This window comes from Otolemur garnettii, unplaced genomic scaffold (assembly GCF_000181295.1).
Source record: "Otolemur garnettii isolate 467f Iridium unplaced genomic scaffold, OtoGar3 scaffold00124, whole genome shotgun sequence".
In the NCBI taxonomy this organism is placed as follows: domain Eukaryota; kingdom Metazoa; phylum Chordata; class Mammalia; order Primates; family Galagidae; genus Otolemur; species Otolemur garnettii.
In genome coordinates this window covers 5,091,741-5,117,691 of record NW_003852519.1, presented here as the reverse complement: position 1 = coordinate 5,117,691, position 25,951 = coordinate 5,091,741, and the positions used below count along the sequence as shown (strand labels likewise).

The window sequence follows — 25,951 nt, the reverse complement described above, 5'->3', positions numbered from 1 at the left end:
GCCAGGCCCCGAACTGTAAACACCTGAACAGTGTCAGGACCATGCAGGTTAGGAAGCCGTGAAGTCAACTAAAAACGTGCTTCCCAGCATGAAGTACGCAGCATAGAACTTCTGTTGAGGAAAAATTATTTTGCTTTTTCAGGCAACTTTGTGACTTGCTTCAGCTGCAAATTACTTACATTAATAAAGTAGGATCTATCAAATTAGGGCAATGATATATGGCATCATTTGGGGTTTCATATTTAATACAATTAATCATTTTTCTCCTCTGACATTAAGCGATTTATTTGGAACTTTTCCCCTTATGACACAAAATTTATCAATCGGCAGTAACTCCTTAACCATCTTGGTCATTCGGGGAGGTGTTATCTAAGGAATTGGGTCCTTCTCGGTATATAATTCAGTTATTTCCAGTCAGCTTCAATCTTGACATAGTTCAATGTACTGTTTGATTAATGGTCGTTACAAGAGGGTGAAACTAGCACTGATTATCAGATTCGGCTCTTTCCCACTCCTAGGACTGCCTCATCTGACAGCTGCCTGACTAATTATGACCGCTTGTTATTATTTCTCTGTGTTTCGAGTGCACAAAATGCATCAAGGTGCCAACAGTGAGAAGGAACTCTCCCCCAGCCAGAACTTCCCTCACTGCGCTGGCACCATTATTTAGAATGAACATAGAATGTGATTTCTTTTAGAACACTCCCGTCTTTGAACTTGTTCTCTTTGAAATAAAAATGTCTCCTCTGCTCATTGTGAATTAGAGCCTCATTTCCACATGAAGCATTTGTGTTTGGTCTTAGTGATTTAACATTGCTTTCTAGTTTGGCTTCATCTGTGCTGAGAGTCACAGCTTTGTGACTCCTCTTGACTTTTCCAGTTGTTTACAATTTCCGGATCTCACGTTCCATTTTCATACAAGGACTTTCTGCAGTCCAGGGGTCTTCATAACCAAAAGGGACAAAATACAGCAACTTCAAAGAAAGTTGCTGGAAATATCTGGATTCTTTTCAATCAAAAATATAAATTTGCCAGTGAAATACCTGTGTTAGGAATGAAACTGCTCCGCAGTTGTCGGCGTAGCAGGAAGCAGAAGTAACATTAGATTTGTTTTAGTTTTCCACATGGTAGGAAAGAATATGGTGTTAAACCAAGTTGCTCACCAAGTTGCAAGTAAGTGTCTTGTTGAAGAGAATTTACCAAAATAGTTTTCTTATCAGAAACCTTTATACCTGTAAAGGAGGACATAGGGCTTTTTGTGGAATAACTGAGGTCATTTCTGAAAGGCTCAAACTTTGAATGCTAGTTGACTTATTAAAAAATATTGTGTACTCTTTCAAATATAAACCCTGATCCTGATTGCCAAGATACTCATTTCTTAGAGTACAATTTCCTCTTCAATCGGTCATTACCGCCTTAATGGCCAGTTGTAATATTAACAGCCTGAAGGTTGTTAACATTTCAAACTCAGTTGTTAACAGCAAGCTTATCCCTTATTTAAACTGAACATTTGTTGTCTATAACGTGATTTCTTTGGTAACTTTATCAACACTTAAAATTGCCGACGTGAAATGGAGAATTGGTCTGTATGTAAAACACTGCGTTATGTGGGAAGACTCAGCTGCAGATGTGGTATTTAGTTTTATGTAGAAAGCATGTGTCTCAGTGAAATTGGGTACGAGTTGAACAACGTATGTCTCTGATTGGCAAATTAAAATAATGTGATTCTGTATGTGAAATCAACCAACACAGTCGAGCAGATTTTATTTACAAATTAATTTTTTGGATTATGTCTAAGTAGTCATTCTGGAATGTTTATGAAATGCTTACTGCGTGAGAGATATAATTTTAGGTGATGGGTGAAATCAAGGGAAAAAGTGAGGTACACCTAAAATGGTCACTGATTATTTATTTCATTACCTACAATCTGGAATGTGATCAGTGAGTATTCTGTGGCTATTTTCGCAGAATGAAAATAACTTCTCATTTGCCTTGTAGGTCAGCCTCTATCCTTTTTGGTATTTTGTACAACCCATGTTTAACTCTTTTATTTTGGCCTTTAGATATCATGTCATTTCCTTCAGGCACCAAACAGGCCATCAATAACTTACAGATTTGTATTTCTTTGTCTAGGCATTTAAGAATATGAAAGATGATAAAGGAAAAAGTAATTTACTTGGACTAATAAATTACTGGATATAGGTAGTTTTTCCTAGGTAGAGAAAAGTAACACGTTTTTACCAGTGTAGCTAACTTCCTGGTAAACTTGTTCCTCTAAAAAAGAAAAAAAGAATACTTTTAATTATGAGCAATGAGACTTGAAGGTCTGTCTGTGCTTTATTCATGGTACTTTGAGTAGTCATAATGATGACATGTTTTTACAAGTTCTTTGAGGGATTAAATAATATGAAAATGTAAGAATTTATATCTTAAGATTTTCAAGGGTTATAGAAACTGCTATTACAGGAAATTTTATTTTGTTCATTTCTTTCCTCCTTGGTGATAGATTTAGCTATATTTAAGAAAAGAAAAAAATATATGCTTTACTTTGTGCACTGAGGTTCACATCTTAACAACAGAATTGGGTACTTTCTATCACTGGACCCCTGTCATGTTTCATGTTGCTGTGGTATGTAAATCCCACATATTTGATGAGACAGAATTTCCCCATTTACAGGATTGTGTCCTCCTTTGGAAATTCATTAGATAAAGGAAGAGGAGGATTAACTTTTTAAAACCTTCTCGAACATACTTTCTGACTGAAACTATGAAGTCAATCTGCCAGTCCATATTGGCATGCCAAGATCTAGAAATATCTGTCCAAAAAAGGTATTAAAAGCATTTTAATCATTTTTCTTTTCTAAAGGTGAGTTTATGACAGTTTAGACATGGAACCATCTTTGTCCCTTAACTTCGAGCTTAAAATTAATATTCTCTAAAGTAGTTTAAAAATCATTATAAAAATGATAGCAAAGTTTTAATAATGATGTTTAAGAGACTCTTAACCACTATCTATCCGCCTTATTTCAGTTTGGAAAATATGAGTAAAATAGTCAGTGTGTAATTAGATTTTCAGAATTAGGAGTTTGGGGCAGGGACATAGAACAAGGAGAATTATCAAAATACGTCACTTTTCAACTGGAGGGCAATAAAGAACATCTGAACTTCCCACACAAAGTTTTGAGCATTTTTTGCTTGTTTTTTGGTTAAGCCTGCAACTTCTTGTGGTATGTTTTAAGCATTAAGTGGATACAGGCTATATCTCATATCTCTATGAACGATATCATGCCAGCGAGTTTATTCAAAGCTGTTTGCTGTGGTATGTGCTGTGGAAGCTGCTTATAGCTGTTCCTATATAAGACGCTGTAAAATGTCTTATATAAAATTTAATGCAATTTGCTATTTTTATATGTGAGGATGATTTGTTTAAAATGGAACGACTGGGATAGAGTGATCCTTCATGCTTCACCATGGTTGCCAATTAACTAAAATGATTTGAGGCTTGCTATGCTGACTGCAAATTTTATATGCTTTAATATAATGATATAATAACTCTAATAGCAAGAATTAAAATAAAATACTACACAGAGTATAAATCTAGCTATAACGTTCTTTTGCCCTGATTAAATCTGGTGCTCCTAAATTTTTATATAAGGTTAAATTTATATTGGCACGTAATTATGACTTTAAAAATAAATATGAACATGTTGTTAATATTATCTGGCAATTCACAGCACAGATTCTTTTTTAATGCTGTATTAAGTATTCATTCTTTTTTCTTTCATTGCCGTGATCCTAACATTAGGCATTTGGAAATATTTTCCTTGTCAAGCAGCAAATTATTTGAAACATCACTTTCTATTGTTTTAAGTTCTGAAAACTTAAGCTTTTATATGGATTATAACTCCATACAAATAAACTTTTTATCTAGAAGCTTCCTTTGAGCTTTTTAGACACGTTACAGTCATAAATGTTATCATAGTGAAAAGTCTAAGTTAATCTTAGTATTGTGAAATATTTTGACGTATCAGCGTATTGAATTGCATGGTCTATTAAAAAATGCTCTGTTATATTCTTATGAATTATCTTACCTTATTTATAGCTTTATTAAAACTTGCAATTTTAAGTCCATTTTCCTCGTCATTGTCGGAAAGCATTATTGAATTCTGTTTCAGACATTTCAGGCTATGTAATACTCATAATCAGTACAATTCAGGAGTGATCATTGTGTTTTGTACAGTACTTTGAGACTGTGCTTCTCATTCTGAAAAAATATCAGTGGATTCACACTAGACAAGCAACAGCTTTCCTGCCACAATTTCTGATAAAGAATATTTGGTGCCTATATAGAATTTCTTCTCCTTTGTAAATATATCTGTGGTATTTTTCTGTCCTTATTTCTATAATGCATCCATTTTTGATGAATGATTATTGATGTGTTTAATATCATTATTTTACTTGTGTGGCTTTTTGTTTTTGTTTGTTTTATAGACTTGAGATATTTTCCCTGAAAATTCCACTGCCAGCCTCCAAGAGTATTAAAAATACTTTACACGATTTCTATAGCTCTACAGTTTTTTATCATTTTATAATTCATGGAATACTTCAGTCAGGGTAGTTTTTACACGTAAGATGGATAAGTTAGACATACCTGACTTAGCAGAAAAATATTCTGTTTCTACAAGTATATTTAGGATTAAATGCATCTGGAGGAACTACATATGAGAATTGCTCAAATTGCTTATTTTGCACTTTATAAATACATAGGATTCTGGGAAAGAATCTCTATTTTGGGTTGCTCTTAGAATATATCAAAGTAAGCCAGCACTTCATTTATAAACTCGCCATTAACTTCCATTAAGTGACTAATAATAAATTTTAATGCTGTGTTTTGACTGCATAAACATAATTTGTTAAGGAATCTCATTTGGAAAATATGCTGAAAGTAGTAATTTTGTAAATGGTTTTGATGAATATATAAATTGTGGAAATTGTATTATGTAGTTCAGTTTTCTGCCTCACATAAAAACTATATAGCCTAAAAGAAGAATTGCACCAACCCGAACAACCATTGTATTTTCCTTCATTACTTTGGGAGAGGCATTGAAGCCTTATTTTGGTATTTGATTTGCGAACATGTTTCAGTCTCTGTTGAGAATCTCTTCTATTATTTACAGGCATATGCTGCGGCCTCATTCCATCTCCCCAAACGTTTCTCACTTTTACCAATACATATTACACTATATGAAGTGTAAGTGCTGGCCAAGATCTAGAAAACAAGGCAAGTAAAAAGAAAAACAACATTTTGTTCAATTGGCTAGTTATTTTTTAAAAACAGTATTTGCATTAGCCATGTTTCTTTAAGAAGGTGTTTTTTTTTTTCTGTTTCTTTTTAATTTTTAAGTTTCATGGCTTTATAAAAATTGGTTTACCTAAGTGATCACTCCTGCTGATACTCTCATGCTGTATATATACAAACTGGCATCTGTATAACCTTCAAATGAGCATTGCTTTTCTGTCATCAGTGACTTTACACAGATACCGTAATTTGGTAAACTTTGAAACTTGCAAAATCCAGATGCTTGACGGCAGCTAATTACTTAGTACCACAAACTATAGCATAATCTATTTTTATAGGATCTTCATTCAAAGATGAAAGACAAGTTTTATAGGTCTATAAAATGCCCACGTGTATTCCTTTGTGATTTTGATCATCTAATTCTGTCATCCTCAACTCTGAAGGAGTTCAGGAATTTGATACTCTCTGTTGCTTCTATTTCTATTTCTACTATTATAATATACTGACTTTTGATACTTAGCTATGAATTTCTCTATTCAACATTTTTCTTTTTTTCTTTTTTTTTTTTTTTTTTTGGAGACAATGGGTTAGAGTTGCTTGGGTTAGAGCTCAGTAGCATCCTTAGACTCAAGCAATCCTGCATCAACCATCAGCCTCCCAAGTAGCTAGGACTAGACAAGCATCAGCTCTCACTGCTAATTTTTTCTATTTTTTTTTGTAGAGATGGGATCTTGCTATGTTGCTCAGGTTGGTCTCAAACTCCACCCTTGAGTGATCTACCTTGGCCTCTCAAAGCACTAGGATTTCAAGCTCAAGTCCCTGTACCCAGCCATTTAAAAATATATATTTATAAGAAAATTATTTTGAAGTGGATATTTACATTATGAAATAAAAAATGTGGCATTTAGATTTTTATTTCTGACTTTAAGATATTTTCTTTTGCTTTTGGCTTTTTCCCCTTTATTATTGATATTAATGGAAAATTTTTCTTAAAGGAATCAGGACCTAAGCATATCCTTTTCATATATTAGCCACACATAGATGCTGTATTCATAAGTGGTATCAGGCAATTGTGTATTTACCTGTGCCATTTTTTGTTTCTGTTCTATATTATCAAAATGTCTGGGTAAATCTTTTTCTTCTGAATAATATTTTTATAGTTATATAAAGATTCTAAATCTTCTCACTGAATTCTTTTGCTCTATCATCTTAGTTTTTTATGATGCAAAAATCTCTAGCTGTGGGCTTTACAAGTTTAAAATAAAATCACACTTGAGATGAATAATCATCTTGGAATAGTCAGATCCCTGATTTGAAGTTGGAAAATTAACATTAAGCTGCATGTATTAAGTTAGACTCTAATCAGCATGTGTTGTTATGATTCAATTTAATATTAAAAACTCTCCAACTGGGCTACTGGGAAAATAAAAGACTCTTAGGAATTCAAAGATTATTTGCAGAGGAGTACACCAAAGCCATATTTAAGTAAAATTGTTATTACTAATGCAATAAAGCATCATCTGCACTAAACTCAGCCTATTAATAAAAACAGAAAATCAGTTTTAGTAAACATAAATATCAAATATGACAGGGACTAGGAAGGGGGCATGGAACTTCATAAAATGTGCTAATGATAACATTTAATAGTAATCTAAATGCCACTGAGGAAAAAATAAATTCCCATCTCATTTATGCTGTGGGATCCCAACAAGCAACATCGGGTGGGGGGCTAATTTTAGATACCACTGATTTATTCCTATTTTCTAAAACTTTTAGAATTATAATGCCACATTTTAATTTTACCACGTCTAGCAGAGATGCATTTTTGTCTATTTTTGAGATTATTCTATTCTTGTTTTTAAAAGCATTTGAAATCTCTTACGTATTTTTTAATTTCTGAAGTTTCTGCTTCTAGGATAATATTATTCGATGCACGGCTCACATTTCCTCAAAAATAGATGGATCAAGACTATTGAATATTAAAATACCTTATGTCATTGAGCATAATCCTTATTTCGTGTTTATCAACTGCTCAGTACAAATATATTTTGACCAATAGCTATGTAAGACCAGTAAGATGAGGACCTGATTAATACCTGTTCCTTTACTTGGGCGGGTGAGAGTAGGGGGAATGAATGGAAACGCAGTCATAACTTCTAACACTAAGTATGTGAGTATTAGTTTCAATGGGCAGGTTTATTTGCATTTCACAGGTGAAAAGTTCAACTGTATTGTGAATATAATTTTAAAGCCTATAAGTATTGCATATGAATACCTACTGAGGATCATTTGTGCTTTGGGAGATATAAAGAAATTGTAAGTTATTGAATTGCCTCCAAACTTAAAAACTTACTTTCTGTGGCCATTCATTAGAAAAATTTATAAGGGTTCTGAGCTAGAAGAATCCCTTGATTCCACAGTGCCTCTTTAGGGAGAGGGTGCTACTGGAGTTTACAATTGTGACTCCCTGCTTTTGCGATCTCTTTAACACTTTTACAGTGTAACCATTTAGTCACACAAACACATGAGCACTAATTCTCCATTGCTATAAACAATGAATTGTATAATATGTTTCTAATTAATTTAATATGCAAATTATCAATAGTTTGTTATGTAAAAACAAAGTATTCAGTCTGGGAGATTGGGTGATAACTTAAGGGCAAGTGATTTTTCAATGTTTTTACAACTAATAAACATACTCACCCTTGTTACTAAATAACTAAGTAAACACCTATAAAGCCTTTTACTCTAGTTATGTCCCATGGAACCAATACAGAGAATGAGAAGAAGTAGGATCAGGAGAGATTAGGACAAGTTTTGAACCAGGGGAGTTGTAAATAATACGTACAATTTAGACTTGGTAAATTTCTTTTTCATAAGCCAGCAATCCTGTTACAAAAGCTGAGTTTTGACCTTCCTAATTAAGAGTTAGCTTGTAATTTTCATGCCCTTTGTACTGTTCCATCTCTTATCACAGATATTGGTAAACTGTCAACAAGGGAGACCCTTTGGAAAATGCTTAAATCCTGTCCCCATTTTCTCATTCAGTAAATATTGCTTTATATATTTTGGGTATGCGTGTGGCCTGAGATACAGCAGTGAATAAAACACAAAAACAGATGCTCCCATTGTAACATTTATATTCTAGTTAGGGGAGATAGGTAATAACAAGATAAGTAAAAAGTACATTAGGAGATGATAAAACTATCAGGGAAAATAAAGTAGTATATGAGTTTTGCAGAATTTTTATTTATATGTGGCAGGGTGGGGCACATTTGAAATACTATAAAGGGTAGACTGGGATGGCCTCACTGAGATGATGACTCGAGTCATGACCTAACGGCAGGGCAGGAGCTAGCCACAAGCAAGTGTGGGAAGGACATTCTGAGCATAGGGAACAGTCAGTAAAAAGACCCTAAGATGGGAGCTTTGGTGGCATATTTGGGGAAAATCTATTTGCTGGTCCAGCTGGAGTAAGCGAGAGGAGGAGAGGTGAAGACGAGGGGCAGCCACTGTGGTCTTCCAGTATCCCCTGTTATCGTTACAACCAGGAATGCCCCTCTGTGTTTCTGCCTGTCCCCAAGGAACGTGATAATACTTGTTGACAATCACTGTAGTAAAGCTCATTCAGTGAGGATGTTAAGGAATCGATTTCATTTAGGATTACAGAACCCGTCTGCTGGGACTATTTTTCATGTGTTACTTACTGGAAGTTTTTTGGGGTATCTTTTTCTTTGGCCTCATAGATGATCCTGTGTGATTAAGTAAGAGTTGTGAAACATGAATTTGATAAAAGACCTCAGGATTTTGTCACATGTTGGTTGGTAATCCTCGGGTGCTGATGTGCTTGTATGTATAAGCGAACACCTCTACATTCATCTACTCATGCGCTTAACAGCGTGTTTACACATCATAGGATTTCAACGTGAACTACAAAGTAATGTTTGTATTTATGAGTTAGGGCTGCCAACGTGGTGTTCCTGAGGAACACCTGGGCCAAAGACGTCATTCAACTCTGCCCTGATCACAATGTAACTGATGTTTGTTGGAACCTTAGGTAATCAAAATTGCAATTATGTGAATTTTTTAAAGGCTGTCAGTTTTCTACTCTTCAGTTATGTTAGGCCTGATGGGTGAATTTTTTTCTTTTTTAACTTTTTATTTATTTTTTTCAAACAGAGTCTTGCTCTGGTATCTGGGCTAGAGTGCAGTGACATCATTATAGCTCACTGCAATCTCAAACTTCTGACTCAAATGATTCTCCTGCCCCAGCCTATTAGGTAGTGGGCCCTATGCCTCCTACCATTCTACCCTGCTAATTTTTTTCTATTGTTTGTAGAGATGGGGTCTTGCTCTTGCTCAGGCTGGTCTCCAGCTCCTGACCTCAAATGATCCTCCCTATTCAGCCTCTCAACTCAGCCTCCCAAGGCACTAAGTTTACAAGCCTGAGCCATGTGTCTGGCCTTTCTCACTTTTTTAAAGTCAAATTGCCCCTTAATACAAAACATTTACGATAATATGTTTACCCTAGTTATCATACATGTTTCTAAATCCAGCATTTAGAGAAGATACATAAGACATTATTTAAAACAATTTTGTAAATCACCTTGATGAGATGAGATGAGTGTTACACGAGTGTTGCTTTTGCTCAGGTTTCTCACCATTAACTCAGCACTCATGAATGTCCGTTTTACATAACAAGAAAAGCTAAGCATCGATCTTCAAAACTAAAAGATTAATGTTCATTCCTATTTATGAGAGTGGGATTTATATGTACGAACTTTCATTACTTTTAAAAATTTAAGAAGTGAAATTTGAAATACAAAATCAAAGTTCTTGCATCCCTATTTGTATGGATAACGTGGGTTGGGATTTCATCTTGGGTTGTTGGCTCAGAAGCTACACTCATGTGCCGTGAAGGTGATAGGGAGATGCAGGAAGAATGGACAGACTTTCAAAATTCTGGCGTCTATACATCATGAACAAAACAGTTTCCTACATACTTCTCTGAAAGCTAAGAGGAGGTGGTGGCCAGAGGGCTATCCAAGGCTAATTCCTACTGTCACTACATCCTGGGTGCTTTTTTTTCGGGTACAGTTTCTAGCAGCCCTCTTGTTCTTTCTGTAGAAGGCACATCCGTTATAATTGCTGTCTTGACCTGGTTGAGGTGGAGACCCAAATGCCTAATCACTTTGTGATTCTCACCTTCCAGAGTAGATCAATTTCAGCTTGATTTTAAGGAAAAGTTATTTGATCTTGACCTGATGGTTTGCTTGGCGCTTAAATAATCTTGTCCATGGTCATTATTAAACTTAACAACTCTCTTGGGAATAGAGATTATATGCTTATTTGACTAAATAGGTTAAATGCTTTGTCTTCTTGATTAACTCTGGATTTCTGTAGTGGCCTGAGAAAAAGTTACACATTTAGAGATTTTAAATTAAAATTGAAAAGCAAACCTACTTCTTTTCAGATTTACCTGCTGAATAGTTCAATAGGACCTTTCCTTTTCACCTCCACTTAGTTTTTTACGGGTTCTCAAGTTGTGAGCTTATCCTGCATTCATTTTAACCTAGACAATACATTTTAAATGTTTCACTGTGTTTCTCCTTATTCTGCTTCATTAGGTGTTGACCCTCCCCCACAATAATACTTAATGGCAAATCAGTTAGCTAGTCCTATGACGCCTAATTCTTCTGCTGTTTCTTTTAATCTTCTGTGAATGTCACTTTGTTGGAAGTTAAAAAGTCCCACCAATTTCTTGCCCATTCCCTAAACTCTTCCAAACAAGGTAAGGTTAGTGCTAGGTCCTAAGTTTTAGAGGCATGTAAAGTAGCATAATGGTGAAGAATCCTGATCTGAAGTCTGCCTTCTGCTACATCCCAGCTGCATGTTCCTAGGCAGGTTACTCCATCTCCCCCAGCCTCAATGTACTTATCTGGAGGTAGGAATAATAGGCCTATTCACAGAATTGTTTAGTGGGTGTCCATGGAACAATGTAGGGAAACAGTTGCACTCACTGGCTGACACTCCAGTGTTGTTTATGAAGGACCTAGCGCTGAGTTATGAAGACAAGACAGCGGGAAAATTACACAGGAGGAGAAGATTAAAGACACAGATGAAGATGAGGTTTAAGAATGATAACTAGTCAAGACTGAGAAAGGCTACGGACTGTAGTTAGGTCTCCTACGAACTTTCCAACTCTAAAGAAGATGGGTAGAGAAATGCCTGAGTACTGTGTGCACTTGAGGCCATATGGAAACAATATTTCTGAACAGTGGAGAGGATTGGAATTCGGAAGGAGTTGTTAAATTAAGATTACAGCAGACTTATATAAATTATGGGGGATGTGGATCTTTGGGAGACTTACTGAAAATTCGGTTTCTTTTGTAACTGAGGTGATGGTTTCCTAAAATATCTTCTATGCCTCTGCTCTCCCCATTTTAGTATATAAAATTTCTATGGCCTTGTAAAGCATTCTATGTAATATCCCATAGGGTAGAATTATATGATAAAATTTTAGGTCGTTTTAGGTTTCCTTTACAGTGTTGATTTTGTATCTTGTTCTCAGGTGGCCAGGACAATTGAATGCCAGCATCTTTTCATTGAGACCCTTTTGCACAGTGTTCCCCAAACATTTTGATGATATCCTTATTCTTGAAGAAATATATGTGTGCCTTCAATTTCTATATATTCATGCATTGTAACGACTCTATCATACGTTTTTAAATTGTAAGAAAAATGTTTAAAAGATAAGAGAAAATAAATAAGAATACAAATAAGCTTTAAGAATCCTGGGGATTTTTGTACCCCCAATTTGGAAAGCAACTCTTAGTAGATTTATTTATTTATTTATTTATTTGAAGCAGAGTCTTATTCTGCCACTGGGTCTGGAGTGCAATGGTGTCATCATAGCTCATTGCAACCTCAAACTTCCTACTCAACAGCCTCAAACAATCCTCCTGTCTCAGCCTCCCAAATAATGGAGGCACCAGACATTTGCTTCCATGCCTGGCTAATTTTTCTATTTTTTGTAGTGAGGGAATCTTGCTGTATTCCTTAGGCTGGTCTCAAACTCCTGGCTTCAAATGATCCTCTTACTTTGGCCACCCTACATGCTAGGATTTAGATGTGAACTACTACACCCAGCCTCAAACAACTTTGAATCAAGCATAAAAAGCTACTAAGAAGTCCAAGTGTGGCTCATACCTATAATCCTAGCATTTTAGGAGGCCAAGGTGGGAGGATTGTTTGAGGCCAGGAGTTCGAGACCAGCCTGAGCAACATAGGAAGTCCCTGTCTCTATAAAAAAAATTTTAAAAATTAGCCAGGTATGGTGGCACATGCCTGGATTCCCAGCTATATGGGAGGCTGAGGGCAGGAGGCTCACTTGGGCCCAGGTGTTTGAGATTGTAGTGAGCTATCATGATGCCACTATACTCAACCTGGGCAACAGAATGAGACTGTATCTCAAAAACAAAAAAGAAAAGAAAAGAAGAAAAAAATTAAGTTGTATGATAATAATACTCATGAATAAAAGAGAGAAAATATCAGTGCTAGGGAAAGGAATTATAAGAGAAAGATGGAGTGGTTGTTTGAAAGAAAGCTACTTTCTAAGCCTCAGCTAATATGCCTTGGTCTGTTCATTTAATGTTATGTCCAGGTTTTCTTTCATGAAAAATGTGATAATGCATGTGGACTCTTTCGAATGCAATATATAGCCACTGGCAACATTAATATGAGGCAGGATTCCTCTCCCTCCCTTTGAAACCCCCTATTCAGGATGTAGTGAGATTTTAGACAGATAAATGCTAAGAGAACCCTATGTACCAAAGGCAGTGTTTACTGCATGTAATACATATCATTGTTTGTCTCCTGTAGTGAAAAATACTTGTGTCGTGCTGTTAAAATGCACTCCTGACAGACCAGTGCTTGCTATTATAGGGTCCATTGCTTAAAAAAATGATACACTGACAGAAATACAATTTAAGAAAATTTAACACCAAGGGTAGTCAACCATGTAGGCTACTATTAAGGGGCCAAAACTCAAGGCCAGGGGTTTATTTTTAAAAAGAGGCACAGTTTATTTTCTAGTAATAGGCAAAGTTAAAAGGAAAAAAAAAATCTAACTGAATTCTTTGCTCTCCAGTCTGTAGAAAATTAATGAAAGCAACAGTTCAATAAGATTTTATTGCAGAAATGTTTAAGTGAAACATTTTAAGAATGCTTTGGAATTTTTAAACAGTTACTTACCATTTAGAAAGCTGTTAACACTGCAGTGCGTAACAAATTGTTAGCATTGGATCCTAGGCACACCCAGTGATTTTCTTAAAAGGGGTAGTCAGAGCTGGTTCATCCGAATCACTTTGTTCATTTCATTTTTTGTGTGCGTAGCTCATAAATAGATTTGAGATTGACAGGTCAGCAGCACCCACAATTACTACAATTTAAAATGTAAGCCATTGTCCAAGTACCCTCTTGGGCATAGTTTGGTAGTTAATGCGCTGGTTTTGTAACAAGACTTTTCGAGAAGGAAAATAACCCAGTATGCGCTACGACGAGCCATGTTTGAGTTTCAGAAGAGTACAGAATGTTCTAATGAATAAACTGCTACTGAATGTTGATAAAACATGTGTTTTGAAGCTATCACATGACTCTATCATTAGGGAAGAGAATTCCATGAATTTATATGAGATATATTATCTAATTTTACCATTTTAAAAGCAAAATCTGTCATCCAGGAATATTTGATGCCAACTGTGTATGGCTTACTTGTTCCTTTGGGGGAGAGAAAGGTTACAGAAGCAATCTAATAAATAATCTGAGCTGTAAGGAGCTTAACTCAGGTACTAGAGAAGTCAAAAAAAAAAAAAAAATCCACTGCTGTGGGCAGTCAAAAGATGTGTATCTTGATTTCCCTGCCTTGATGGTATGTGCTTAATTCCCATAAGCTAGGATGGGCCTTGGGAAGCAGTTGGTCCTGCCAAGAAAGGTTATCCAAAGATGAAATGCAGTGTCTTTGCAAATGTCCTCCAGAATTCAGTTGGCCGTAATCTGACAATATTACACAACAGATTTTCCCGTGGATATAGAGGTAATGCCTAGTGTGGAATGTGTCCAGACACATTGTCCAGAGCTCTGTGACTCAGCTGTATGTTGGAGTAGACCCAGAAATGCAGGCTGATGAAGACTGTGATCCTCCACTCTCCTTACCCCAGCCGGCAGAGGTTCTCCATTCGTGCACAAGTTGCACTTGTGTTTCTTAAATTCCCTGTGTGGACTTTATCCTGTCCTGGCATCTCAGCACTCTGTGTTCCCGCCAGAGATTACAACTTCAAATGCTGCTTTTCTGTTTTCATTTTTTAAGAAATCATCCGAAGGAAATAGTATTTATGGCAGATTACTGGCTGTTAAACTATTCCTTCCAATGCTTTAAAATTTATCCTTTAGATCAATCCAGAGAGCCGTGTGCTTGACCTTGAACTCTGTTCTTCTGGCTCCTCAAAATTTTTCACAGCATTGTACATCAGAGTTTTCTAATTCACCTTTGTTGAAAAATATGTCACATTTATTTAATAAACAGCTGTAAAATCTCTAGTGTCTTAAGGATGCTGTTGTGGACTTTGTTATATCTATCACACAATGTCCTGCAGACTCAGTGGTGACATTTCCTTCAAATCTTAATATAGGAAAAGTTTCTGGGACAACAAAGCATTAAATGGCACTTTTCTTGGGTCTTGTGAATCATATATTTGTTTATAATTTTCCTCTTTTCTTGGTTTCCTAGGAAGCCCAGATCAAATTTGCTTTCTAACAACCATTTAGATCTGCATGATATGTTAATAGAATCCTTAGTCTTTTGTATTTTCTTACCCATATTTTCCCTATATTGTGATATCTGGCCCTGTTTATATCATTTTAGGATTATCTTTGAAATCATTCTAATTACATAGTTTAAGTGAACTACAATGGAAACAAAATACAGGTAAGAGCCCAGGGCCCAGTGCATGAGATTTGATGAAATTAATTATCCAGGCTAAATCTTATATAACATATGGATTTGAATAATATTTGGAAACAATATTCAGAACACCATTTATGCTCCCTCTTTTTAGGATAAAGATAGCAAATGTAACCTTTTACGTTCTATAATATCCATCCTTATCATTATGCGATTATTTAGCATAATGTTAATCCATTTTAAAAATTTATTTATTTATTTATTTTGAGATAGGATCTCAGTCTGTTGCCCAGGCTGAAGTACAGTGGCTCAATCACAGCTCACTGGAGGCTTGAACTCCTGGCTTCGAGTGATCCTCCTGTCTCAGCTTTCTGAGTAGCTAGAAATTCCAGTGCACATCGCCATACGGGTCAAAATAATTTAGATTTTTGTATTGCCCAGGCTTACTGGATTACCCAGACTTTTTTCTGAATCCTGGACTCAAGCAATCTTCCTGTCATTATAGGCATGACATTATAGGCATGAGCCACTGTGCCCAGTTTCCATTTTTTTAGATGCTTATTTTTGTATTTATTGTTTATTTATTTATATTTGAGATAGAGTCTTACTTTGTCACCTGGGTAGATTGTCATGTGTCATAGTTCATAGCAACCTCCAACTCTCAGGCTCAAGCAATTCCCTTTCCTCAGCCTCCCAAGTAGCTGGGACTATTGGTGCCCATCACAACACCCCGCTGGTTTTTCTATTTTTGTCAGAGACAGAGTCTCATTCTTGCTCAGACTGATCTCGAATTTCTGAGCTCAAAAATTCAACTGCCTTGACCTCCCAGAGTGCTAGGATTACAAGCGTGAGCTACCAGGGCCTCCCCCAGCCTCCATTTTATAAAAATATAAACACATATGCAAATCTTATTTCTTGAGGCAATAGTCAATCACTTGTTTTCTGCAATGGTGCTTTCATATAAATAAAATAGACTGAATTATTTAACTCACCAAGCACTGAGACAGGAATTACAAACTCAGATGGCTTCGGGTTCCAGTAGCTGGCAGGTACAGCAATGTAGGGAACTGGGCTCCCACGCACCATCCAAAAGGGAAGCCTGGCCTAACTGCAGCAGGCTGTAAGCTGTGGGCCTAACGTTGCTGATTTCTCTGTATGAAGTGGTTTTCTTCCCTAGAAATTTGAATGAAATATCTTTGATTTAAAATATTGGCAACTCATTCTAATGTAGCAGTCAAGCCGTGAGTCTGTCGACTCCTGGTCAGAACCATAAAATTCTAGTTTCAAATAACTGACCGGGCCATTTCATCCATTCGATTGGCTGAGGTGTTTGACAGTGTTTCTTCACATTCTGAATACTTGAAGAGGGGATCACCGCTGCTCATCCCCCACCACCAGTTATATCTGTGCTTCAGAAATCTTCTGGGACCTTTCAGCCTAACCAGGTGTCATGTGAAGTGGAAAGCGCTCCTACGGGGAAAGGGCTCACTCGCCTCTTCTTGAACCTCACAGTGACCGTTACAATTTCCTGGGAATTAAGCAGGATATTTTCTGAGATGCTCACCATGCCAAACTTAAGATATTTGATGCCAACCACTTCTAAACAGGCCTCTTAACCCGATAATTAGTCATCCCTGAGTGAAAGGCAAAACCACACTCCCACCACTCCTTCCTCCCCCCAGTGTTAATTCTGAATGTCTCCTTTCCCTTCCTTTTCTCCTTCTCTATAACACGTATATTTCTCCTGTTCCCTTCACTCAACAGTTTTCTACTAGCTGCTCTGGAAACCTCATGTCTCTGTCAATAACCTTTCCTATGTCCACAATCTTTTGGCAAGCTGCTTTTCCATCAAAATATTGTTTTAACTGGGTTTCATCCATTGCTATAATTGAAACTTGCCTGTCTTACAATTTCCCTTTCAACTATCAGCAGGAGCCAAGTACTTCTTACTTGCGTAAATCCCGTGTTCCATGAAGCCAAGAGGAAACGCTGACATTCTCTTAGATACACACAACTCTCTTCACTTGCTAATAAAAATCCATCCTCCACAAAACTCACACGATCTAGTTACCCTGCCTTTGACCCTTTCTTATTGCGGTCACTCTCCTCCTGCTGTAATTACAGGAGATTCTGAAAGGCTTGGAGCTGACCCATGGGAAACCAAACCCTAACTCGTTGAACCTCCTTGAACCCTCTGTCCCACAGTCACATACAATGTCTTGCTATAGGAATCCTAAACTTCATCGCATCATCCCGTCTCACTTGTGAGACCACTGATCTTTGATTTTAGACACTCAGCTGCCCTGTTACATCTTTTTTTCCTAACTTGCTCAAATCTTTGAGGCTTCTGTTTTTTCCTGCCCTTTGTGAACCGAACTGTTGATCAGGCAAGTCCTCATCCCTTCCGTCCTGGTGTCTCCTTCCCATCCTGGGCCAACTCAGCGTTCACTAAAGCTCTAGCACTGGTATGCCCCACATCCTCCCTGCGCCCTCCCCCCACCCCATGCCATTTTTATCTGTGCCTACCTTGTGGCTAAGCATAGCTAGAAACAAGAACATACCATAGATTGATAGTCCCTGATGCTTTATATCGTGTTTGATGTAAATCTGTCTTATCACTATTTATATTGCCTCCACTTTCACGTTTATCCTTAAGTTCTTTTAGTCCATCTGTGGGAATGACGTACTTCTAGTCCTTCGAAGGCCAATTTTGTATACTTGGCTCTATTCCCTCCAAGACCCTATGGGTTTTCATTTTATGAGGTAGCTCCTTTTCTTCTCAGTATCTTTAAATCTTCTTTTCTGTAGTTTCTTGACTCTCAACATATGAATGTACCCAAGATTTCTGTATCCTGGAAAAATATTCTTTATCCTTCAAATGTAGGTCAGTGGTACCCAATTTCTTTCTCGTCTATCCTTGCCAGTATCCTTGATACTTTCTCAGCATCATTTGCTGCTCACTCACTTGTGATTTGGCTTCTACCTCTAATCACTGTGCTGATACTGCTGTCCAAGATGTCTGATCCCTAAAGTCAATGGGCATTTTCTTAGGAATCATATTACAGTCTTTTTTCTATTTTTGCAGTGTTGATCACTCCTCTTTGAAACCTTTCTACTGTCTTGGATGCCGTGAACTACACAGTTTTGGTTCTTTTCTGGGTGACTCGTCCAGGTCAGATACTTAAAAAAAGTGAAGAATGGTACCCTTGAAACACCAATCTTACTGTGATACATGTCTTTCTCCTGGGAGGTCTTATCTGTCTTCATAGTTTTAATAAGGAAATTTTGCATTGTAGCTAGATAAAAGAAAAGGTAAATAGAATTTATAGTTTTACTCTATGCCAAAAATAGCTGGCTAGACATAAAGAGGAAAAGAAATTAAGAATGGTATAAAACTATTAAAATACATTTGCATTAGGGTCCAGCATTCATACAAAGAAAATTTTTTAAATGGAAACTCTTTTGCAATGACTTTTAAATCCCTACTTGCAGCCTAGTACTTTCCTTCAAGCTTACACAGTGTGTATCCAGAAACTTCCTAGGTATTTGCAATTAGATGTTATGTGGGAACCTCAAAATGTCTAAAAAGTAAACTCATACAAAATTAACATAATTCTAGTATAGAAACTTGACTTGATAAAGACAATGTATAAATCTATACAAACTAATTTTATTTTTGAGTGTAGATATAAAATCTTGAAAGGAACTAAAAAATAGTCTATCAGTGTATAAAATGAGTAATACACTAAGAACAGGTAAGATTATTTCTAGAATGCAAGGAATGAACACCAGAGTATGTTTCAATCTCATTTGTTACATTATCAAACTGGAGGAAGAAATATCATGGCTATAGTCGTATGTGCCAAAAAGGCATCTTATGAAATGTAGCAGGCATTTCAAACCTTCCAACTAAAGGTATGAGGAAACTAATTAAATACCATTAAGAAAATGTACTGAAGCCTAACTGCAAATTTATAAAACAGTTTATACTAAAATCATTTCTATTAAGGTTAAGAAATGGTCAGGAATATATGCTATTGTCACCATATTTAATTTTTTTAGACAATGTAATAAGATAAGAAAATGAAATCAATGTAAACATTAGAAAGAGAATTATTTTCTTTACAATTAGTTAGAAAAACTCAAATTGATAAGAAAATTTAGCATAGTAGAGAAAGTAAATAGAATTTATAGTTTTACTCTATGCCAAAAATAACTGTTTAGAGATAGAGAAGAAAAGAAATTAAAAATGACATAAAACAGTTAAAATACATTCACTTCAGGGGCTGGTATTTACATGAAGAATTTTTTTTTTCAGTTTTTTTTTTTGGCTGGGGCTGGGTTTGAACCCGCTTCCTCTGGCATATGGGGCTGGCGCCCTACTCCTTTGAGCCACAGGTGCCACTCAAGAATTTTTTTTTTTAAAGGAAAATTCTGCTAAAAAGATTGTCCTCTGTGTGTCCACATCTACTGGATAAATAACATAGAAAAATATCAACTGGACTGAGGTAGGGCTGTTATAATACCATTGGAATTTTAAGGGATTTTTTTAACATTGTGAAATGAAGTCTACAGAATGAAACTCAGATCATGGCAAATATTTCTCAAGGAAATATTTATTTCTTAATTTTGAACATTGTCTATAATAGGATTTTTTAAGGGACTGAGACTATAACAGCAAAATAAAAAATAAATTTTTGCTTTGCATACCTCATATTTTAGTACTACTTATGAGGTATTTTTCAATGACCATTGTACTCTGCTAGGTGATTTACAGAAAGAATCTCTGAACCCTTGAGAAGGACAGTATTTCTTAACTTGTTTTAGCAACAATGACACTGAAGCTGAGCATTATTAAGTCATTAGTCAAAAAGTTCCCAAGTTACAAGAGGAAGAACTAGATTCATATCCAGCCTAGTGTGAATTTCAATCCCTTTCTCATGGACTGAATAGTGACAGAGGACAGGGCTTCAGAGGTCTTACTCTCTGGTCTCCTAAATTGGGCCTGTAATCTCTAATTGAATTGTCAGTGACTCAACTCTAAACACCAATGAACTTCTCTCATTTCTCTCCAAGTAACCAATGTTTTGCTAACAGTATTCACAATGTTGATTAATTGTAGGTTGGAAAAAATTGACTATAGGGTAGCATAAGCTTGAAGAATGAATGAATGTGTTGTAATAATGTATTATAATTAGATTTAAACAAATAAGATAAAATGTTAACAAATGTCAATTCTGGATGATCCATTCCATATTACTCTAGATTCAAATTTAATAATCTTTTATCACATGAGAAGCATAAGTACATTGTGGAGAATTCAATAATACTGATAAACAAAAATGCAAAAGCAAAAATGCAATAATTCTAACAGAGCCTTCTCTGTCTAATAAAAATAATGATGGTTATATTCCAAATCTTTTTCTACCTGTATTTATATACATCTATGTATTTTTATCAAATTGAAGTTGTATTTTACCTACTGTTTTGTAACCTAATCATTTCCATCTATGATCTATATTTTTCCATGGTGGAAAATTTTTGTATAATTTATTACTTGGTCCATATTCAGATTTCTCTATTTGTCCCCAGAAACATTCTCCCAGATTGCCTTTCTAAATCAAGAATTGCACTTTATATCTGAGTGTTGTATCTATTCAGTCTCTCTTAATCTTGAACACTTTCATTTTTTCATGACATTCACTTATGAAAGAGACTATAGAAATTGTCCTGTAGAGTGTTCCACACTCTGCTTTTGATGGAGATCATCCTTGTGGTATCATTGATCTTGTTCCTGGTCTTATCCTTCATGCTTCCAGCAAAACAGAAGTTGCTCTAAAGGTCTGAGCAAATTCATGTGTATATTTTATTTTAGAATGCATAATAAATAATATGTTTGTCATACTGTATCACATCAGGAAATACATATTATCTGTCATCTCACTATTAGTGACAATGAAGTTGGTTATGGAGAAGTTGATCCCGCTTTTGTACAGTTACGCTTTTCTCATTGTGTCCAGAAAGGATCCTATGAAGTATTACATGAAGACCAGTTCGCCATTGACCAACCTAATAGGTTCAAATAACACTTGATAGTTATTATACAAGTCAGTACAGATTGCAAAGTTATTCTATCATCCTCTCACTCCTTCTACATTTATTAACTGGTATTTTTCTGTAAAGTACAGCTTTCACTCACTCAATGGATATCTGAAATACAATTTCTACTGGAAAAACAAGATCAAAATTTGCTGAATTCTTACTGAATGCCCAATGGAGTAGGTGGGGTGGAGAGTGGAGGAGAAGGCAGCATCTTCCTTCTGTGTGTCTTTTAAGCTAGAAGATTATACCAATGTGGTCTTTCTTTAAGACCTAGTGTCTTTATTATCTAGTCATAACCACGCCTCATATTCTGAGAACTTCTTTTTGTAATCCTTAAGCCTTAATGCTGACAAATAGGAAGCCAGGGAACTATTCACTTTCACATCTGTATTACATTTATCATCACTAAATTGTTCATTACAAGTATACGTGGAAGGTTATGTGTCCGTAGAACCTACCAAGAAACTTGTTTCTTGTCAGTTGTATCAGGCACATTAGGTTTTAATTTTGTTTTGAGGCTCACCAAAGAGGTCACTAAGAAGCATGCTTATTATTTTTCTGGTAATAATTTTCTGAAAAAATAGAGAAATTGGATATTTCTTTGTTCTTTCTTTCTTTATTATTATTATTTTATTATTTTTATTTTTTTTTTTTTTGCAGTTTTTGGCTGGGGCCATGTTTGAACCCACCACCTCTAGTATATGGAGCTGGTGCCCTACTCCTTTGAGCCACAGGCACCGCCCTGTTCTTAATTTCTTAAGTCTGCTGGAAAACAGCCAAACCATTTAATGATGATTATTCCAAATATCTAAACAGTATATATCTAAGAGAATATATATAACTTAATACTAGAAGGGAAAACATTTTGTCCTCTTTAAAAAATCCCTATGGAAGTTTATGACCTTTATAATCAATACCTTTTTTAAAAAAACTAGCTTCTAGAGAGCATTTGGGTTGGAAAAGGTCACCTATTTGTAATGATATATTCTGTCAAGAGTATATATAAAAGTAATATACTAGACCTTAACAATGCAATAGATTTCATTAGAATAAAGTACTTTTTTGGCTTTTTATTTCAAATGAGACTTCGTTAAGTGTGTAACTATGAATAATTTCTTCTTGAATCTAGTCTTTTAGTGAACTAATGTGATTTTTATTGTAGGGCTTTGAGATTTTTAGAGCCAGGGTCAGACTGAGCGTGGGTCAGCCTGAGATGTCTACACCAGAGAGATCTTAGCTACTTCCTCCCTTCCCGTCTCTTCCGTCCCTTCTGCCTGACTCTCATCTTTCTCCCCCCACCCAATTTAAACTTAAAGAGGTAGGAAGTAATTTTTAATTTATATTGTTTAGGCGTACTAAGTAAAAAAGCACTGTTTCTCAAATTTGAGTACTTTCTACATCCTTTGGAAGAAAAAAATTCTCTTAGAATCCTCCAAAAATTCCATGTACGTGAATTTGAGAAAATTGCAGTACTGTGCCTTCAGGTAGTTACTTAACATTTTCTAAGTTTAATTGAACTATAAGGGTTCAGAGCAAAGCACGATCTTCTTTTGCCTGGGAAGATTTCTGGGAGGGGATGAGATTGGTCTGGATTAGTGGCAGAGAATATACTTCAGATGAAAGTAGCTGTCTGAGATTGGGCATGGTGGCTCTCACCTGTAATCCTGGCACTCTGGGAGGCCGAGGTAGGTGGATTGCTTGAGCTCACGGGTTCAAGACCAGCCTGAGCCAGAACGAGATCCCATCTCTAAAAATAGCTGGGGGTGGGCGCTATATTTCCAGCTACTCAGGAGGCTGAGGCAAGAGGATCTCTTGAGCCCAAGAGTTTGAGATTGCTGTGAGCTATGATGAGAGAGAGAGAAAGTTAAATGTAACAGTGAGGAAAAGGGGCTGGTTCAATTAGTTGTAGAGTAGCCAGAGAAAATACAGTTTACCCAGTTAAATTCAAATTTCAGATAAATAACAGTTAAAGATATATATATATATATATATATAGTCTAAGAAAATCCCATGCTATATTTGTGGACCCTAAATCTGGCAGTTGTAATTAGGTGGCTCATTTAGAAGAAGGTCAAAAAACCTGGGCCTTTCAGAATTAACCCAGGGAGCTGTTTTGAGCAGTCTGAATATTGTTATGCTGGTAATATGTAAGTTATAGAGCAGATGAGTGACATAAGGAAATTGGTGCTTTAAGGAAAAATCCTCTTCCAGGTGTGTGCAGAATGGTTTGTTTAAAAAAAGAGAGAGAGAGAGAATGTACTATTTGTGTTTGACATTTTGCTTTCTTGTCTATCTGTCCAGTACTAGATGGCCAATGTTTTGAGGACAGGGAAATGTCTTGTTTTATTATATCCAGAATCTAGAAGAAACTGTGGAAGAGAGTAGGTACTCAGTCGATATGGACAACTGAAGGGTAGGAGGGGGAGAATGGGGGAGAACAAAATATTTAGGAACACTTAAATGAATGCAGTCAAGTGACAACACGTAGGATAAAGAAAAATACCTGCCAGCTCATTAGGAAGCTGTGGTTGTAATAACTGAACTTATTTGGAAACCTTCATGGAAGAATTGTGAGAAAAGAAGGTCCCCAAATCTGAAAAGGACATTTAGGAGTAGATCTTGAAAATATAAGATTTACTTCTGCACGACCTGCAGATGAGTGTTACCCACCTTCTGAGCTGCCTGCCTAAGCGAGGTAGGTAATATCATAGTATCATCACCTATGCTGTTTGTTAACTCTTCAGAGTAAAGGGGCGATGGTGGTGAAGAACTATGACCAGACATGATGGATACAGATGATAGCAGCCACAAGCTTTCTGCACCTGCTAATAGCAGAGTTCTGACCTGTTGGCACCTAACCCATCTTGAATTTGATCAAAGACAAACCTAATGGGTGCTGAGTTTCAGCAAGTAGACGCCAATATTGCCTAACAAGCTTCTAGTGGAGCTTTGCCCTTATTTGGTTATTTCCAAAAGAGATAGTCCAGGAAAGAACATGGAGAGGGCGCTATGATCGTTTCTTTGTAACAGCTTCAAATTCTTTATATTTGACATCCCCTTACAAGTCTTATATCCACTAATTGCCAAGTTTAAAATGGGATTTTTAAATAGATGGTACTACTCTATAGGTGTAAGCAAAATTTCTATATGACACCTATTTAAATGACAGGGGAAGAGTGTTAATTTCCAGCAGTACCCCTACTCTGTAAGTTGGTATTTGGGCGGTATATGAATATCTCGTGCTGGATAAAGGCCAGGGCAAACTATCGGGGAGCTTATTGTCTGGCAAGAAAGAGACAAACAGAGGGACACAGCTGATACACATTCTGAAAGATCAGTGTAGTACTGCAAACGAAGGGTTAAATACCCAAGGAAGGGTGTTGTTCATGCTGCCTGAAGGAAATCAGAGGAGCTTCAGGACGCTGTCCACTCACATTTGAACTGCATATGGGAAAGGAATAGTAGTTTTCCAAGAATAGACTTCGCCGGGGCTCAACAGTCAGGAGTGGTAGGAAATCAGGTATGAAAATAGATGGGGACTAGAGGGAGGATGGAGCACATGGCAGGTGAAGCTCAGTGGTGGGATGGAAGACAGACAGGCTGGACCTTTCATGCCTCTCTGTATTTATTCTGCACACAGTGGGGAGCTGTAGAAAGGTCTAAGCAGGGTCAACAGATTGCATCTGTGTTACAGAAAGGTTTCTGGATGCAAAGTGGAAGGCAGAGAACAGGGCAGGACAGGCTGGTGGAAAAGATCTTCATTCAGCTCGGAGGTTGTAGCCTAAGCGTAAGGGAGAAGTGATGTGTACTAGAGGTGGGTCACTAAGATCAAAAAAAGATTTACTCTCTTTTAAGAGGTAGACAGGGTTAGATTTGGGAGTCTGAGGAGAGGAGGAACAGTCGCAGATGCAGCTGAGACCTCTGGTTTGAGAAATTTGCAGATGTTTAAAGTTTCATTTAGACATTGTACATCGGGGGAGGGGGAAACATCATTTGGACATTGTACTTCGGGGGAGGGGGAAACAGTCCACAGAAGAGAAGGGCATTATGTGAGGGAGAGCTAGGCCTGTTCGCTAAGGCCCCGGAGAGCAGAAAGTCTAGGGAGACAGATTTCAGCTTTAAAGATAAGCACTTCCCGGAGGTCAAGAAGCAAAAAGGGATGTGTAAGAGGATCACCTCTGGGGTTCCTTCTGGTATTCTGTTGAGGCGAGAGGGAGATCTAAATGGCTGAGTATGTGGAGTCCAGCTCTCCAATTACTCATCTGTGTGACCCTGGACATGTTACATAATTAGGAATGCCTCATTTTCCTCATCTATAAAATGGGGGGAATACACTACCATCTGCTCCATTTGGCTGTTGTGAACGCTAACAAGATAACCTCTGTGAAATGCTTAGACTGGTGTCCGGTGCAGAGACAGGGCTCAAGAAACATTAGCTCTGACACGCTAAGCCCTTTACATAATGGACCCAATTTCATATTGATATTGATTTGAGAGCTTTCTTTAAAATGTAAGCACAGGCAAATCTTTTGACTGATTTGTCTAATTTGCTGAGATGCAATGATCGGAGAGGACTAAGACTTTTAGTT

General features: G+C 36.6%; 1 protein-coding gene across 6 annotated transcripts in view; it reads left to right on the top strand.

The window, feature by feature from the left end:
- LMO3 (LIM domain only 3) overlaps nt 1-25,951 on the top strand; it is a 61,394-nt gene that overhangs the window by 8,247 nt on the left and 27,196 nt on the right. The window lies entirely within an intron of this gene.